Raw genomic sequence first — 11069 nt, 5'->3', positions numbered from 1 at the left:
CTGAGAGGTCGCGGCGGTTTGTAGTTTGTGCCTTTCGTGGGACTTCGGTCAACAGTTTCGGGTTTAAGGGTAGGTTGGTCATTTGAAAATTGTATTGAAACTTCGCATGCGACGGAACAAGGGCTCCAGACCTGGCATAGACGTACATTACTTTTTGGATTAACAACGAAAATGAATCTTAGGGATGGAAAAAAATACCGAAAATTCCGAACTGCAACGAAAAAATTCCGAAACCGAACTAAAAAAATTCTAAATTGAAAATCCTAAAAATTTTGGTACCAATTATGACCTTTTCGATATACAAATCGGTCTCACAATCTGATTTTTTCAGTAATCTCAAACCGAACCTAAGTTAAAGTATATATAGTTTTAGATATTATAAACCGTTGGATTGGTTGATAATTAGTCTCAACCGTTCATTCAAAATGAAACTTAATCTCACCTTCACCTTCACTATGCCCTCTCAGCCAAACTCTTTGACCTCACCTCACCTTCACTTCCTTCCCTCCCTACTCCTGTACTCCTTTCAGTTCAAACCAATAAATCTCTCTCTCTCTCTCGACCTCCACTCTTTCACTCTCTCTCCCTTACCTTCACACTACTTCCAGACCCAGTCTTCCATTTTCTTTTTGCATTTAACAACTTCCTCTGCATTCGATAATCAATACAGCCACCTCTGCTTCCTTCTACTTCTCTCTTCATTAAGGTAATATTCTTGTCTTCATCTGGTAATCTTGATGTGGTAAAGTCTGTTTGTGGCTTCAATTCGTTTTTATTTGGGCATTTGAATTCTAGAGTTTTGGATTTGGAGGTTTTCAATTTCGTTTGAAATTTGGGGTTTTTAATCATATGGTTATTCTATAATTCGTTTATTTCCAACAACAGGTACAATTTGTGTTTCCAACAACATTGCTAGCAAGGCAAGTTTAAATAAATTCATTTTTTTTATCAGTTCACAGTATTAGTTTTTGGAATTTTTAGCCACGAAGCCTTCATAAAACATGGTGGATTAGATTTGTTTTATTAGCAAGATACCATCCAATCCATATTTGAATTCTATGCTTCTTACAGTACCCTCTCTTTCTTTATAGGCATGAGAGAATTTAGGCCAATGAGTTTGGTTTCTTGCCTTGGAGATTTTGGGGGAGGATAGTTTTCTTTATTTTTCGATGAATGTTGTAATAGTATAATGTTTTGCCGAGACTTTCTCTGAATTCGTGTGTGTATTTGCTACTTTAGCTACACTATTTAGCTGTAAACGAAGTTTATATGTTGTTACGATTGTTTTGACACATGAGCCCTAAATTATTTTGGGATTCCCGAAAACTTTGGTTTGGGAATTGGAATAAGGGTTTCGGTTCAGTATCCCATACCGAACCAGCCCTAAAAATGATAATAGCTTGGAAAACTTTTCTCTCCATGATGAGAGCTTTCCTCTCAAACTGAGAGTTATTCTCAATTCCTGTGTAAGGCGTTCAAACCAAAGAAAATCCTGTGGCGCTGGCCCTAGCTTCGGTTAGGGTCGGTTGTTGTTTCCTTCTTGCTTTCTTTCTCTTTTGTTTTCCTTGATTCCACTGCTTTTTCTTCCAAATCTCTACTTCGATCTATTCTATTGCTTTATCCTCGTGGGTATTACTCTTCCTGGCTCTTCCTTGCTCCAATCTTTGGCCACACATCCTACTGAGATAGTGCGTAGAGTTCCAGTGTATCCACCAGCTCAGGTGTTTCTAACACCACCACTTTCTCTTTGTTATCTGTCAGTTTCAATAGTGTCGTTCATGATTTTCACGAGCTTCACACTGATAGTTCGCTTCTCTTGCTTAGTTGCCAGCTATCTCTAGTTTATGATTGTGCTCAGGTAACAATTTGGGTTTGGATGTGGCATCTGTTAAAGCAGTGCTCAGCGGCAGAGATGGAATCGGATGGATTGGCTGGCACTGGAAGGGTGGAGAAAGCTATGGAAAGGTGTGGAAGCTTTTGTTTTGGAAGACTTGATGTTAAGTTTGGGCCTAACTGTTTTTGGGCTCATTTTTTGTTTTCTAGTGTTTTAGGCCTACTTTTGTTTGTTGATATGTAGTCTTTGGACCTTTATGTGTTGTATGTTTGTTGTTGGTGTTTAATAAAATATCCTTTTACAATATATATATATATATATATATATATATATATATAAATGATAATTAGGCACATTTTTTATTATTATTTGTTGTTAGATTGAATAAATAGAACGAAAATAGTAACAAAATTAATATAAGTGTGTTAAAAAAAAAAATGAGTGTGTTGTTATTATTTCTCTAACTAAATCCTACCCCCAAGATTTGAGGTTGTATTCAAAATGGGCCTCAAAATTTTGTTTATAGTAATTTACACTAAAATATCAAAATTTCTATCAATTATACAGTATGCAGCCTAAATGAATAATGCGGTAATCATTGGAGAAATTTTTCTAAGTGCTCAATATTTAAGCCAGTGTTTATAAAATAAGTGAAGGGATACAGAAATATATCATTTTCTACACTTATATTATGACACGTAGAGTACCGTTTAAATACCCAGTACTTAAATTTTTTAATTATTTTTGAGAATCATTAAACAAAATATTATTATTTAATCTTATCAATTTTACCCATTTTGTGCTTTGAAAACAATTTGATTATTTTTGTGACATCCCACATCGCCCAGGGGTGTGATCCTTATATGTATATTCCCATCACTACCTAGCACGAGACCTTTTGGGAGCTCACTGGTTTCGGGTTCCGTAGGAACTCCGAAGTTAAGCGAGAAGGGGGCTAGAGCAATCCCATGATGGGTGACCCACTGGGAAGTTGCTCGTGAGTTCCTAAAAACAAAACCGTGAGGTAATGGTAAATATCGTGCTACAGTGGAGTCGGGCTCGGGTTGTGGTGGGGCCCGGGACGGGATGTGACAATTTTTCTTCCCAATATGAGCATAAACATTCAAGATGCGAGTTATAAAATTTAAAATCTCGCGATTCATTTTGAAAACTATGTATAAAAAAATGGAGGTTAAAATGTGGTTAATATTGTAGCCTATTTTATCTGACAAGGTTAAAGGAGCCGGTGGCAAGGAGAAGAGAGATTGAGATAGATGTGTTTGTAGAATTGTGGGGGAATGTGTGTATTATCCCTCCTACACAGTGCCTTTATTTACAGTAGTAAAAGGAGAGAAAAAATTCCTTCATCCCCAAGGAATACAAGTTGTAATAGGAAAGGATAATTAGAATCAAATCTAATCTAAGATTTACACAATCACACTTAAACTAAGAAAGTTTACAACAATTAATTATTTTTATATGTATGGGTAGATCAAGAGAAACTTTTTTCACAATATTTTTAGAGGAGTGCAAATATTTCCTAAAGTCACATCTCTTGGCCAAGAAGTGTATATTCCCATGTGAAAGTCCCATCACATGGATGATTTGTTCCTTCATCTTTGCCAGTCAGCAAGGGCAGTACTGTCCACGTTGCATCGAAGTTCGAATCATCTTTCCCCTAAATTGATTAGTTTAGATTATCATCTTTTCAAAAATGAAATTCAATGTGTGTCAAGAATCAAGATCAATGAGTTTTAGTCTGGTGTTTTTTTTTTTTTTTTTTTTTGAACAAACGATATTATTTATACTAAAGAGATGGGGTGGGTTTAGCCTCACAATAGGCTAGCAAAATGTGGTTTAAATTTGTCTTTCGCTAGAATCGAACCTAAGACCTCTCACTTACAAGTGAAAAGGAATATCACTAAACCGTAGTACTAAATGGCAGTTTTAGTCTGGTTTTCGATTGAAGAGTTTAACTAATGATAATATGTATGTGGGGTCATGGTTGCATTGTGGATATCATCTGATAACTTCAACTTTAGCTCTTGCACTTATAGGGCCTGTTTAGTGGGCTGACTGAGAAAAGTTGTGACAATTAAAATGAATTTGAGTAGTCTTTTATTTGTTGTGTCAAAATGTGAGATGAACATAATTAGACATGATGAGTTATAAATCTACAATAGAGATTATCTAATTTATTCTTATACATGGGTTACAAGTCATGTCTTACATGTCTCTGCCAATCAAATCATATCTCCAAAACTTAATCTCATCCAGCCCACCAAACCGGCCTTATGCAATGTCCTTAATAGGTTGGTTTGCTGGGGCCTTATGCCTCACCATATCAGCTATTGTAACATTTTACTCCTACAACCTTCTGTCCTTGGTTCTAGGGCACCACGCCAAGCTTCGATTCCGCGACATGGCCAAAGATATTTTGGTGAGTATACTCAAAAGCTGCTTTTTGACAACTTGAGGTTCCTCCCAAATTCAAATTTGATTTGAGGCAAAATTATTTGATAAAAAAATGATATCAGCATGCATCGTCTAGTTTTATAGGATGAGGATAGGGACGATATTTTGTTAGTCCAATTCAGTTTGGCTTGTGCTATGGTGCAGTTATAGCTTGCACTCTTCTGGGAGGGCAGAGCCTTAAGGTGCTCAGTTTTATATTTCCGTCGACATTTTCAATAACCCACATGCTTTTTGAACTTTTATTTTGTGAGCTTCTAGTAGAACAACGTATTATAAAGCTGAAATATTATCAAGTTTGATTTCTTTTAGTTTCTTCTTCTGCAAGTATATATCTTTGCTTCCTAGTTCAAGACCAGAAGCTATGCAACTCTACCAATTTGGTATTAATTTTGGTGTCCTGATGTTGGTGTTGGCACAAATTCCATCTTTCCGCTCCTTAAGGCATAGAAACCTTGTGTCCTTGGTCCTTTGTCTTTGCCTATAGCATCTGTGCCACTTCTGGTTCTATATACATCTGTAAGACATCACAAAATAATTTCTTTACCTAATTAGGAATTTGTGTTTTGTGATTAGCCCCATTAATTAACTCCCGTGCTCACAGGAAATTCCATGAATACTCCTAGGAAGGAGATTATTCTTGAAGCAGAAGCAGAAAGAATCGTGTTTTTGGATCCTTCAACGCTATTGCAATCATTGCTGCAGCTTATGGAAATGGCATTATTCCTGAAATACAGATTTTCCATTAGAGCCTTATTACTTGAGAAAGAAAAAGGAAAAAAAGACAACAGAATCCTATATTTCGAATTTATTGTTAGGTTTTGATCTTATTTTTGTATACTATGATGTCGTACTGTCGACATTTTTCAGCATTGGTATCTCGGGATATTGTGCGTTTGCCAACCAGGCTAAGTGAAGAATTCTGCTCAATTTTTTGTCATCAAATTGAATAAATCGAACGAAAACAAGTAACTAAATTAACACATGGCTCTCAACCTTGCAAGTATCAGCTATTAGTGTTGTTGAAATGGTATCAGGCATGTAATTGATAGGTTTATTAACAATAGAGATCAAAACTTTGATACAGAAAATGATTGTGAGAGATGAACACACAGAGAGAGAAAAGTTCTAATAATTCCGGATTTAAATAAAAAAGAGGGATTACAAGGTTATAACCCTAACTTGGTCAATTGCTCATATTCTACATTTGAGGGAGCAATGACACATCTCCAGCCATTCAGGCCATCAGAGGTTATGATCCTTCCACTTGGGATAGGATCGAAAGGCACAGTGCAACTCAAATGGATAAGAGCAACAGATGTGCTATTTACTAAAAATAGAAAGAAAACTAGTTGTTACAACTTAAACTTTAACGGCTATTACTAAAATTAGCAAGTTCATCATTATTCTTCGATTTCACCATTCTCTTCAATCATACTTGCAGGATAGTCATCTGCAATGTTGATTCCAAGCTAGTATGCAACTTAAATCTCAACAGCCTGTCCTAAGCTGCTTATTGGCTTCACTCCAAGCTTTAATCTTAGATAATTAAATCTTTCTTTTGGCAAGGCTTTTGTAAAATTGTCCACAAGTTGTTCTTCACTTTTGCAATATTTCACATTAATTGCTCATTCCTGCAATGCTTCCCTTATGAAGTGTATTTCATGTTGATGTGTCTTGCCCTTTGATGGAACACATGGTTATTTGCCATAGATATTACAGACATTTTGTCACAAAACAATAGAGTTGCATCAGGTTGCATCTTACAAAAGTTATCAAGAACAAACCTCAGCCAAATAGCTTGAGCTGTGGCTTATGCTGCTGAGACATACTCAGCTTCAGCAGTTGATAATGCATTCACATAGGCCCATGAGAACACTTCACTTCTAAAGCTAAATTCATACCCTAAAGTACTCATACTATCATCTTCACTTCCTGCCCAATATGAGTTACATAATCCAATTAGAATTGTATCTTTGTTTCTTGCAAATTCAATGCCATAGTTGAGAGTTCCTTGAATGTATCTCAGAACTCTTTTTCCTACTCCCATATGTTTCTTTGTGGAACCATTCATAAACCTAGATAGCAAACTTGTAGCAAACATTATATCTGGCCTTATTGCTGTCAAATATAGTAGACTGTCAACTATCCTTTTGTATAAAGCTTCATCAGCTAGCTCACTTCCATCAACCTTTTTCAGTTTTTCTCCAGTGGGTAAGGGAGTTGACACAGGCTTGCAATCTTCAAGTCCAAACTTGACAAGTAAAGACTTTTCATACTTGTTTTGGTAAATAAACACCCCTTTTTCAGATTGTAGTACTCTCATTCCCAAGAAATGGTGAAGTAGTCCTAAGTCTGATATCTCATATCTCTGCATTATTTCCTTCTTAAATTCACAGAGTAACATATCACTATTGCCTGTATAGAAATTATCAACATAGATTGAGACAATTATAATTTTTCCTTTTTCATTAGTTCTGGTGTATAAAGTGGCTTCACTAGGAGTTCTCTTGAAGTTGCAATGAATGAAATAGGTGTCAATTTCACTGTACCAAGCTCTGGGAGCTTACTTTAGACCATATAAGGCATTCTTTAGCTTATGGACTTTGTGTCTTGCATTCCTTCAAAACCTTCAGGTTCTTTAGTGTAGACCTCTTCCTCAAGCACCCCATTAAAAAAAAAAAAAAAAAAAAAAAAAAAAAAAAAAAAACTGATTTCACATCAAGTTGTAGCAACTTCCAACCCTTTTGTGCTGCAAGTGCAATGAGTCCTAATTATATCCAACCTTGTCATTGGGGCAAAGGTTTTATTATAATCAATGCCAGGTTTATGTGTATACCTTTTTGCCAGAAGCCTAGCTTTGTGCTTTTAAGCAGTTCCATCTAAGTTCAACTTGGTTTTGAACACCCATTTAACTTCAATAGCAGGCTTGTTTGCAAGTTTCTCTACTAGTTCCCATGTAACATTCTTCTCAATCATTTCAATCTTAGCACTCATTACATCTTGCCAAGCCTTGTCTTTTGCAGCTTCATGATAGTTAGCAGGTTTAATTATACACATGTGGCACCTTGCATATATATCTTCCAAACTCTTTAACTTCATAGGAGTTGAGCTTAGGGCTGATTTTTTACTCAGAGTTCCTGGATCAGTCACTGATGGGCTAGAATGACTTGAGCTTGCTTGAGTGTCTTGAGCAACATCAAAGTGAGTTACTTCTTGTGATCCTTCTTGAGTTTCACATTTTGCAATTTTAGTTTCTATATTGAGAGGTCTTGAAATGGTCTCAATTTTCTTGTTCTCCCAATTCCATATTTGATCTTTAGTGAACACCACACTCTTAGATAGAACAATCTTGTTAAACAGCAAATCTTAGACTTTATAGCCTTTTTCACAGCTGCCATAACCCATAAAGATCCCCTTTCTGGACTTCTTATCAAATTTCCGCCTCAACTAAGATGGAATAAATGCATAGCATATGCACCTAAACACTATTAGGTGTTTTATACCAAGTTTTCTTCTTATGAAAGCTTCAAAAGGAGTTTTCTCCACCAAGGTAGTTGTGTGACACCTGTTATGGATATACACTGTAGTACTCACTGCTTCTGCCCAAAACTTGATTAGAATCTTTTTTTCTAGCATCATGGATCTTCCCATTTCACAAATAGGTATATTTTACCTCTTAGCAACTCTATTTTGTTGAAGAGAGTATGCAATAGTTAGTTGTCATTCCATTCTCATGTCTATGCAAAAATCTTGAAACTCAAGTGAGGTATATTCTTTCCCTTTATCACTTTTGAGCTTTTTTAACTTGAAAATACTTTGTAGTTCCACAAATGCCTTTAATTGCTTAAATACATTGAAGACATCAGACTTGTTCCTAAGAATGTAAACCCAGCACATTCTTGAGAAATCATCATTGAATGTGATGAAATATCTGTTTCCTCCCACAGATTCATTTTGCATTAGTCCACACATATCTGTGTGCACCAGTTCTAGTGGTTGGCTTGCCCTCTATGCTACTTCTTTGCCAAAGGACTCTATGTTGCTTCTTTGTGATGCAACTCTCACATACTTCTTTCTTGTCTTGAAATTCAAGTAAGCCTTTTTGCATCAGTTTCATACTTTCAAAATTCAGGTGTCTTAACCTTCTATGCCACTTCTACGAATCATCTTTAATTGCAGCTTTTCTAGCCACATGGTTTATGGATTCCAAGACCAAAGGAAAACATTTGTTTCTTATCATCACAACTCTTGCTAGAACATTCTTAAGAATGTTGTCATAAAAAATCACAGCCATGTTACCTCCAAATAGAATATGGTATCTATGTTCTATCATTTGTCCTACGCTCAACAGATTCTCATCTAACCCAAGAACAAGCAAAACTTCATTGATGTACCTATTTCCATGCTTTGTTTCAACTATCAGTATTCCATTTGTCCCCATTTTAACTTTGCATGTCACAGTTTTATCAAGATTGATAAGTAGAGATTCTTGAGAAGACATATGGTTGTTGCAAGTACTTTCAACAAACCACACAGATGAATCTTGTGCTATTGAGGCTAAATGGGATGCATAGAACATTGTACCTATGACAACCTTTTTTCCTTGACATAATTTGCCACTTGCTTGCTGCCATCACAATCCTTAACTAGATGCCTAAATATGTTGCACTTAGTACACCTAGGTTTTCCTTTGTATCTGCATACACCAAAGTGGTATTTCTCACACACTTGACACTGAGGTTTCACCCCATTTTGACTGCTACTTGGATGTCTGTTTTGTGTAGAAAACTTCTTGTTCTGATTCCCATTTCCTTGGTTGTTTCAATTTGAGTTTTGAGACTAGTTTTTCCTTTTCTTGTTCTATCCCCTTTTGTTGTTTTGTTTATTTTAAGACCTTTTGTATGTCTCTGCAATGTTGCTTGTGTTGCCAACCTTAAGGGTACTAAAGGCTCTATCAGTGCTATTAAATTTTTCCCTTTCATCATGTAGATCTCCTCCATTTTGTCATGAACTTTGATTGAAGCTAGCACTTTCTCAACTCTAATGTTGTCAAGGTTTCTAGTTTCCTCTATGATGGATACTATAGACTTGTATCTCCTACTTAGACTCATCAATAGTTTGTACACAACCCTTTTTTTAGGAACATCTTCACCTAGAGATTTCAGGTTATTCACTATCTTAAAGTACCTAGCCAAGTAGTCATCTGGAGTTTCACCATCAAACATTCTTAAATATTCAAACTTAGCTCTTATAGCTTGAAGTTTAACATCTCTTACCTTTTTGTCACCTCTGAAATCTCTTCTCAAATTTTCACAGGTCCTTTTGTTGTTTTCTCATTTCTGATGCGTGGGAAAAGCTCATCTGAGATTGCTCCTTAGATGAGACTCAATGCCTTGGCATTCTTGATCTTGTCTTCCTTTGAGCCTGTTATAGGCTCCACTGGAGCATGCTCCAACCCACTTTCATCGTCATCTAAGATTTCTTCTTTGGGATTTGTCTATTCCTGGACCCCAAGTTCAATCACATCCCATGGATTGTGTGGTATGAGGATGGTTTCCATCTTGACTGCCCAGAAATCATAGTTGTTGCCATTAAATTATGGAGTTCGTAAATCTCCATTGGATGAACTAGATCCTACTATCTCTTAGACTATTCAAGTAGGAAATTTCAACAAAAAAATGGTGTTGCCTTTAACTTTTCTAGGTTTTTGAAAGAAGAATTTCACTTATAGTTCACGCCCCTTCTTCGGTATCAGACCACAGAGCTATAGTTGATACCATTTCAACATGGTATCAGGCATGTAGTTGATAGGTTTATTAACAATAAAGATCAAAACTTTGATACAGAAAATGATTGTGAGAGATGAACACATAGAGAGAGAGAGAGAGAGAACCATTCTAATAATTCCGGATTGAAATCGAAGAGAGGGAATACAAGGTTGTAACCCTAACTTGGTCAATTGCTCAGATCCTACATTTCAAGGACCAAAGACACATCTTTAGCCATGCAAGCCATCGGAGGCTATGATCATTCCACTTGAGAAAGGATCGAAATGCACAGTATAACTCAAATGGATAAGAGCAACAACTGTGCTATTTACTAAAAATAGAAAGAAAACTAGCCATTACAACTTAAACTCTAACAGCTATTGCTAAAATTAGTAAGTTCATCATTGTTCTTCGATTTCACCATTCTCTTCAATTACACTTGTAGGATAGTCATCTACAATGTTGATTCTAAGCTAGTAAGCAACTTAAATCTCAACAAGTGTGGTACGTCTTCTACTCCGCTTTGCATCACCAAAAAATGAACTAGTTGACGCAAAACTTTATCGGTTCTGCAGGTTTACTTGCAACCAACAAATGAAGTACTTGAACGCAATTCGCAATGTTGTGCTGACGTTGGTTTATCAATCCCTATTTGTAGACATAGTCACAATTGTTGCAACTATGTTTCCATTCTTGGGCGACATCAACGCTTTGATTGGAGCATTTGGATGCATTCCTCAAGACTTCATTTTACCAATGGTGTTCTACAATGTTGTGTTTAAGCCCTCCAAGTACAACTTACTTTTCTAGGGAAACACAACCATTGCCTCAACATTTTTCAACATTAGGCTGTTGGGGGCAATATCTTTGATCTGACAGATCATTCTTGATTCTATCACGTACAACTTTTATTTCCAACATATAAATTATAATGTAGGACTACCCAAGATCTTGTTGCAAATTCCAAAACAGCGTCTTGAACTGTTAAGCTA

The 11069-nt window shown here is 36.2% G+C and overlaps 1 pseudogene; it reads left to right on the top strand.

Moving 5' to 3' along the window:
- The first annotated feature begins 4133 nt into the window (after positions 1-4133).
- On the top strand, positions 4134-10887 carry LOC137747987 (GABA transporter 1-like; annotated as a pseudogene).
- Positions 10888-11069: the final 182 nt, after the last annotated feature.

The sequence above is a fragment of the Pyrus communis genome, chromosome 10 (genome assembly GCF_963583255.1).
Source record: "Pyrus communis chromosome 10, drPyrComm1.1, whole genome shotgun sequence".
Taxonomy (NCBI): Eukaryota; Viridiplantae; Streptophyta; class Magnoliopsida; order Rosales; family Rosaceae; genus Pyrus; species Pyrus communis.
The sequence above is the reverse complement of the archived record's forward strand: the minus strand, read 5'-3'. Positions and strand labels throughout refer to the sequence as shown.